The sequence below is a fragment of the Drosophila gunungcola genome, unplaced genomic scaffold (genome assembly GCF_025200985.1).
Source record: "Drosophila gunungcola strain Sukarami unplaced genomic scaffold, Dgunungcola_SK_2 000179F, whole genome shotgun sequence".
Taxonomy (NCBI): Eukaryota; Metazoa; Arthropoda; class Insecta; order Diptera; family Drosophilidae; genus Drosophila; species Drosophila gunungcola.
Genome location: NW_026453340.1, coordinates 31,145 through 39,992, shown reverse-complemented (window position 1 = coordinate 39,992; position 8,848 = coordinate 31,145). Strand labels below are relative to the sequence as shown.

At 38.9% G+C, this 8,848-nt stretch overlaps 1 long non-coding RNA gene across 1 annotated transcript; it reads right to left on the bottom strand.

The window, feature by feature from the left end:
• Positions 1-224: 224 nt before the first annotated feature.
• LOC128265931 (uncharacterized) lies at positions 225-8,191 on the bottom strand. The gene is made up of 3 exons (XR_008268955.1): positions 8,156-8,191; positions 392-506; positions 225-326 (listed from the first exon to the last, which is right to left on the bottom strand). It is a non-coding gene; the product is annotated as an uncharacterized LOC128265931 (long non-coding RNA).
• Between the last annotated feature and the right edge of the window lie 657 nt (positions 8,192-8,848).

Sequence of the window (8,848 nt, the reverse complement as noted above, 5' to 3'; positions counted from 1 at the left end):
TTATGACATGATTAACTTTAATAATATTACATTTTTGTTTTTGTTTTTGTTGATGGATTTTATACACAATATTGGATAAGTACGTAAACACAGCTGAAAAAACGTAGAAATTGTATATATATATATGCAAAAAAAAATGTATTAGATTAATTATTACAACAAAACATTTTCCTTTTTAAAATAATGCAAACACAATGCAGATTTATGCAGACGGTTATAGCCGAATTACGGATGGATAATCAAAACAAAAGAAAGAACCGCTATGAACGTAACTGACTGCGCGATAACGGCATCATCGATGGTGTATAAGCATAACACGTCCAGAACTAATATTTGGATTAAGCTAAAATTGATTCACCGTATTTAGAATACATTCTTTTGGTACACTTACCCGCGTCCAATCCTCGTTGACGGCCTTCAAGAATACATGGATGACGAGTTGATTAGTCCCGTGCTTTAGTGTATGGGGAGGAAGTTTTATTTAACTTAATGCAAATAATTAGTTCCTGAAATTTGAGTACGCATTATTTCCTTTGTTTTGATTCGATTTGCACTGAAAGATTTATGCATCGCTTGCGCACTTCCAGACAGTGTTGTGTGTTTCCGTAACTAATCTGCGAGTGAATTCACAAAGCTGAAGAATGTATTGGTTGTCGTTCTGACTAAAGCACAGTCGGGTCTGGCCATAAACGATCGCGTAGGCTTATATGCACATATTGCTTAGGTATCTAAAGGTGAAGTGTATAACCCGAGCGCATTAGCTGTGGTAAATGTTTCGTCCCTCGCCGGAGCTACTAGTGATTCTGTTTCTTTGCTTGCACGATCCTAGAGTAGAGAAAGACACCGGGGGAGTCTGCGTGTGGTGATAGAAATGCTGTGGCGCGCGGCTGATCGGCACAGAAGTGGCAGAGGACCGGATTTGATGGTCAAACCGGACGCTTATGCCGGTTTGAGGTTAGGGCGAACTGATGCAATTTTTGGGGCCCGTTCCCCAAGACTTGTTGGTATTTCAACGTAACCTGTCCGTTTGAGAAGGCACGATTAGTTGGGAGCCAGTGCAACCTAGACGGAACGGAATTAAAGCTGGTGGTTCCTTATTTTTCTTTTTATGCGGCGTCTGCCGTTATATTTACCATGTCGATTCCAATTGAAATGATTGCAAATGTTAATTAGTTAACTGGAATGCGGAGGTATAGGATGCACTTGATTTTAATAGGTTTAACTAATCATGTGGGCTTAATTGAGGATCTGGCCACTTGGTACGTCTGGTTATCTTCACGTTGCAAACGGAAAAGAAAAGGTTGTGGCCGAAATTTTTTTCTGGGAAACGTGGATGCAATTCGATACTGCACCAACAGCTGATCTCATTTTTTTTCGATACTCGATATACTCAAAATACTCAAGGTTATCGAACAGGGCCGCAGAGTAGTTGTGAATATCGTAAGGCGCGTAAACAAAACAAATTTTTTTAAGCTAGACATTTAATTTGGTGAAGGCAACCATTACAACCACAGATAATCTGTCGAGTAATCGGAGACATGATTAGCTGGAATTATGATCGTATATCTTTGGCGTGATAAGTTCCGATTTCTTTTCCTGTCAACGTCTCTAATAAGTAAATGCATTACCCAATTTTTTCTTTATTCTGCACTTAGAAAATGAATGAGCTAACTTTTGTTATAATTTTGACTAAAGTTACTAAGGTTATATTTGCGTTTGAAAACTTCCTGACCTTATGTAACTGGTCTCGATCGGAGATTGTATTGCTTAACATTGGTTTCGTAGGCTTTACGACTATTTCTCTTAATTTCCTCGCGTAATAAAGCTAATTGGTCGACTTTTTCTAGCCGAGTGGATTCTTCTAGTAGTGATAATTTCTTTAACAAGCTATAATCCGATCCATGATTAACCATGTTAAATCCGAATAGTGCTTTATATGGAGAACAACCTATGGACTGATGTAATGTTGAGCGAAGCGCTTAAGAAATGCTTGTTAAATGTAGATCCCAGTCGGTCTGATCTTGACGGAGGTATGAACGTATTGCTGCTATTAGGGAGCGATTAACTCGTTCTGCCGCATTACTCTGTGGAGAATAAAGTGCTGTGTAAATATGCCGAATACCCCATTTTGTCAGCATTGCTTCAAATTCCTTAGCTTTAAATTGTGACCCGTTGTCACTGATTATAGTTTCCGGTACCCCAAATTCACAAAAAATTCGCTCACATAGAAAATTGTTAATTACTGCGGTCGTACCCTTCTTCAATGGGCAGAGCCAGTGATATCGGCTAAAATGGTCCAAAACAATCAATAATCCGGTATATCCTCTCTTACTGCGTGGATACGGGCCAAGAAGGTCAATGTACAGACGTTGAAATGGTCTTAGAGAAACACTTTGCTCACCCATAGGCGGTCTCAAAATTTGGTTGGGAGCTTTGGTTTGCTTACACATTTCACACGCATTGATATAGTTTCGAACTTCTTTGGACAACCCTGGCCAGAAAAGATTTCGTCGTAGCCGCTCGATCGTTTTTTGAATACCTCCATGCGCAGAAACAACACTATCATGTGCCTGCCAAATTGCAACTGCTCGAAGTTTTTCGGGAACCCAGAGTTTCCAGCTACTGGCTTCCAGCTCGGTATTTCCTGAGGGATGCTCTGTCCTAATGTAAACAAATTTTCCATGCACTCGTAAGTCTGGAAATTTATCAACATTTGCTTCCACCCCTCATTCTAAGCTCTACATATTCAGCATCATTAAAAGAAGGCGATTCGAGATCGATTTCTGGACCAACGATTTCTATGCTCTCGATTTGATTATCGCACATCCGAGACAATGCATCCGGAACGATATTATCCTTTCCTTTACGATGAGTTGTGGAGAATTTAAATCCCTAAATATCCATCGTGATAGTCGACCTGTAACATTTTGCTGTCTCATGAGCCAAATCAAGCTTGAATGATCAGTGATTACCTCGAATTCTAACACAAGATAGCAACGAAATTTTTCAATGGACAGTATTACGGACAACAATTCACGTTCCGTGACACTATAATTTCTCTGTGCTTTAGAAAGCTTCTTGGACATAAAGGCAATTGGACTTTCCTCTCCCGATTCTGATAATTGCATCGCAATGGAGAAAGAATTTCTTCGTGAAGTCAGGATTATGTAATACCGGGGCAGAGGTAAGTTTGGCTTTTAGTGCATCCATGGCTTTCTGCGCTTCCGGTGACCACTTAAAGGGCTTGCTTTTTGTTAAAAGTTCAGTTATGGGAAACGTCAACTCAGCAAAATTCGAAATAAAACGGCGTTACCAGCCACAAACTCATAAAAGTCCTCTAACTTGTTTTATATTTCGAGGTGATGGCCAGTTTAAAATACATGATATCTTGGCCGGATCCGTGGTAATACCTCCTTCTCCAATTATATAACCCAGATAATTGACTTTAGTAAAACAGAAATGGCTTTTGCTTATGTTTAACGTTAGATTGGCCTTTCGAAACTGATCTGCGAAATGGGATTAGAAATCCTCCGTGACCACGCATAGATCGTCTAAGTATCCAAACACACAATGCCGTAGATCTGGAGGAATCAAATCTTGCATGAGACGGCACATTGTGGATGGTGCATTGCATAAGCCGAAAGGCATTACAACAAATTGATATAATGCGCGTCCAGGCACGGTGAAAGCCGTAAGTGGCTTCTTCAGTTAATTGAATCTGCCAATAGGCATCCTTTAGATCCAATTTACTAATAATATTGGCTTTAGACAACCTGGAGAAAATACCTTCTATGCTCTGCAATGGATATGCGTCTTTTTTAGTTGCTTCATTTAATTTTCTAGCATCCAAACAAAGGCGGACTTTATTCGGCTTAATTACCATACGAATTGGTGAACTCCAAGGACTTGTTGATGGCTCTATTACCCCAAGCTCTAACATACGATCTATTTCAGCGTACAGGACCTTTTCGACAGCTGGACTAACGGGATAGTGTCTCTGCTTAACTGGAGTGGCTTTCCCGACGTCTATGTGATGCCTTATTAGGGATGTGCGACCTAGGCCCTGTTTCGCAAAAATAGGAAACAATTACATTACCGCTTCTAATTGTTGCCGCTGAGTCTCATTTAGTGGGTAGGAATCTTCGACCTGCGAACTCTCTACTTGCGACTTTTCTATGCATCCTATTATTTTGGGTGCCAATTCGAAAATTCTCCAAAAATCGATTCCTAAGATAAGTCTCTGCGCAATGGTCGGAATCACATATAGTTCAATATCTTGTGATTTCTCCTTATACGTCATGGTGACTTTTAAAATTCCGGAGACCTGATGCGGCTTAGCATCAGCTGTTTTAACTTGTGATACTATGGTTTTAAATCCTGAAAAACTACTAAAATCCTGCATAGCTAAGTCTGATCCTATACAGCTAATATTTGCTCCGGTGTCCAGCAATCCCCATTCTGTAAAACTCAGAAAGGAAACACTTGCATAACTTCTTCTATCCGACCTATTCTGAAAAATGGTAGCTACTACCTTCTTTTGCTTATTTCTTAAATTAACATAATAATTTTTCAAGCGTACTGTATTCCTCTTTTGTGCTTTTTCTTTTCATAAAAAAATACGAGTTCTTCATATGGCCGAAACGCTTTTTGAACTTCACTGGATTCTTCCTTTTTTTTCTGAACTCAATAAAATCTCGGGCTGAAGATCTTTTAATTCAGCGTTCAAATTTTCTAATTCTTTAATATTATCTGAATAATCAATCTGCTTATTGTCTACACTTGGGACACCCTTTGGTTGGTGGATGCCCCCGCCTTGCGGTTTTCCGAACGATTCTTACAGTTTAGGCAATTTGGCTTGTATACTTGCGGTTTTCCGCATCCGTAGCAAAACACGCGACGTTCTGCTAAACAGTCTTCCCATACATGGCCGGCTGTATCGCAATTCCAACAAATGATCTTTAAAGGTATTCGTTGCAACGCTGAGATGTCCTTTTCCTGCTCTTCGCTTTCGGTTTCTGTCAGTGGATACTCGTCTACTTCATACACACGAAATGCGGACTCCTTGGGCTTTCCCGAAAAACGAAATGATTTTCCCGCATCTTGCAAAAAATGTTCTATCTTTTGTACTAATCGACGCAACTGTCCGATGGAATGTATTTCCTCAAAGAGTAATCTATCTTTCATATCAGTAAGCAAATTTCCTTGCACTAGTTCAATTAGTTCCCTTTCCTCGAATTGAACAGATAGTTTGTCCATTAGCTTTCAAATGGATTCGTAAAATGAGTCAAATGACTCGCCAGGTTTCTGTTTACGTGCACGAATTTGTTTTGCGCAGCTCCGTGAACGATCGACTTTCTTTATATTGAGCACGTAGGGCGAAGCAAAACTGTTCCCAGTCAAAGTTGTCTACTCGTTTATGGAATCGCCAAAACCAAGAACTGGCTTTTCCCACCAACAACTGATGAATGTTTCTGCTGAGTGCTACAAAATCACCATTGAGATGTTCTCGAGTCAAAACTTGCATTCGGTATAAAAATTCTTCTACCGACAACACCTCAGAAGTACCTTCAAAACGCACACCCCATTTCTGAATGATATCGGCTACTTTATTGGTAGCGAGGTGGGATGATATCTGTTGGGACCTCGGACTTTGGTCATCAGAAGCCGGTCTTCCCTGCTGTTGACTTTCCTGTCCACTCAACACGTTTCTAATGGATACCGAATTCATCATTCTCATCACCGTTTCCCTAACTATCAACTCAATATCTGGCTGCGACCAATTATCGTCATTTAAATTGTCTTCGCTCCGATGGTATTGACGTGGGGGTCTTCCTCGTCTTCCACTTCTTCGCACATAACAACCTCTATCCAAATTATTAGTGTTACCCCGAGTACCTCTATTACTTGTGCCAGTAATAATTCCTTGACCAACGTTCTGTTGCCGTTCCTGTTGTTCCAATTCGGTCTCTCGTGGTGATGCTCCTAATTCAAGTAGCCGATTCACTGATCTAGTAATTAGACGTCGATTCTGTCCTTGACTTTGGTCTTCGTTCTTCTCCGGGGAGAAATTTCCTACCACCACTTTCAAATCTTTTACCACAACCTTTTCCAGACAGGAGGGGCATACATTCTCCCTATCCGGATGAAACCTGTTGGCAATACTAGTTTTATGAAATACATGCTTGCAATTAGTCATCACGCATGGCGGCGTATCAGTCATTGCCTTTTCCCAAATTAAGCACACATTTTGATTAGTAGCTGGCGCTAAGCTTCTTTCTGGAGAATGTCGAATTGGCATTTTTAAGTTTAACCTTTGTATTTTTATCTATAAATTTATTTTCTCTTTGCTTTGACCTTTTTTGGAATATAAAAATTTGATCTTTGTTTTACCTGGTTTCGAATTTCTTCTTTATGTTTTGGTTTTTGGTTTTGTTTATTACTATTGCATTTAATTAAAATATTCTGGCTATTGAATCTATCTATAAGTAGAAATGCTAGCATTAGTTCAACGTTTTGCCAATCGGGGTTAACGGACAATGCTCATATACGTATACTTCTTGTATTCCAGCTAATCGCGAGACTGCAAAATGAATACCTGCTAAACACAACTATTCCCATAAAAATTATGATGACAACAGTTGTATCTACTACAGTTCCCTGTCCTAATATTGCCTACCATCGGTCGTGTTGATCCACTGTCTTAAACCTGCGATATGCAGATGAGTATTAAATATATTGACCTTGGGTGCTGTAGCAAAATCTAACTAATTTCATCGAAACGCAACCGAGCTTAAATGTCTAGTGAATCTTATGGCTCTCCGTTGTTTCAGCAACGTTATTTTGAGATGTCCATCAATGCAATTAGATGTTGTTAACATATTTAAACAAATTCCCTAACCTTCTCTCTGGTCGATATAAATCAGCTCACGCTAACCCATTCGATATCCTAGAAACCAGAACGCAAAAGACTTTGTGTTATTTTAGATTTTTATTATTTTTCACTAGCAACTTGGGACTAAATATATTATCTCCTTTGTAAATTAAAGAAAACAATAAATTGCCCCACACGTTTGGGCGCCAAAACTTATGATATAGGAAGAGGTTGACTCATAGCCCATCCATATAAATTATTATCATCTATGTAAACTAAAAAGTTAATAGGTCTGTTACTATCTGTAATGGTTATATACACTGAAAATAAGAGTTTATTTTTAGTCCATAGAAACTAAATTAGACAGCTGAGTGTACAGCGGAGCGGGACCCATGTCATCTCTAGCTCTTCCGGGAATTGGGGGGGGTTTTTGCTGACCCTTCTGCCTAACATTACATTAAGAATAATTTTTAGAGTCCCTTTCTGAAACTAAATAACCACACGATCATGGTTGAAATACTCAAGCGGTTACCTGCACGGGTAAACCAAACAAAGCAACAACTAGGCGAATTGACTCAAATCATTGAATAAAAGTAGAACTTTTCAGAAACCAGATAATATGCGTGAAGTCTTAGCTGTTGATTGACTCACACGAATTCGCTACCCACCCTACCATGTCTTTAACCTTGAACGGATTATTAAAGAACCCAAATTGTAATTGATCAAATATTTACATTCCCAGGTCGCGAAGTAAATCAGCTACTCACTCATAATGTTCAATTAGGCATTGTTATACAAATGATTTATTAAGTCGGAGCTAGGCCAAACAATTAATTGCGGTACAGTTAATGTTCAGCTTCATTATGATTTTCTTTTCTCTTATTTCTCAATTAAATTCATTTTGTGTCTCTAACTAGTTATCTATTTACTTATGACATGATTAACTTTAATAATATTACATTTTTGTTTTTGTTTTGTTGATGGATTTTATACACAATATTGGATCAGTACGTAAACACAGCAAAAAAAATGTATTAGATTAATTATTACAACAGAACATTTTCCTTTTTAAAATAATGCAAACACAATGCAGATTTATGCAGACGGTTATAGCCGAATTACGGATGGATAATCAAAACAAAAGAAAGAACCGCTATGAACGTAACTGACTGCGCGATAACGGCATCATCGATGGTGTATAAGCATAACACGTCCAGAACTAATATTTGGATTAAGCTAAAATTGATTCACCGTATTTAGAATACATTCTTTTGGTACACTTACCCGCGTCCAATCCTCGTTGAAGGCCTTCAAGAATACATGGATGAAATTTGAGTACGCATTATTTCCTTTGTTTTGATTCGATTTGCACTGAAGATTTATGCATCGCTTGCGCACTTCCAGACAGTGTTGTGTGTTTCCGTAACTAATCTGCGAGTGAATTCACAAAGCTGAAGAATGTATTGGTTGTCGTTCTGACTAAGGCACAGTCGGGTCTGGCCATAAACGATCGCGTAGGCTTATATGCACATATTGCTTAGGTATCTAAAGGTGAAGTGTATAACCCGAGCGCATTAGCTGTGGTAAATGTTTCGTCCCTCGCCGGAGCTACTAGTGATTCTGTTTCTTTGCTTGCACGATCCTAGAGTAGAGAAAGACACCGGAGGAGTCTGTGTGTGGTGATAGAAATGCTGTGGCGCGCGGCTGAAATTCTTTGGGTGCATTGAGTCAATCCCCCTCGTATAGATCTTTTAATAAAATTATACATATCAGGATTGCTTATTAAAGTTAATTCGGTTAGCGTTAAGTTAAAGCTCTTAACATAGCTAACTGGGTCAAGCTTATTCTCAAAAACATCTGCTAAAATCATAACATCACTTTCTAAATACAACTTTAAATAATCCCTAATACTCTTACAATTAAATGATGACCAAACCTTTTGAGCAAATTAATAAGCCTCAAAAGAACAAGGTTGGT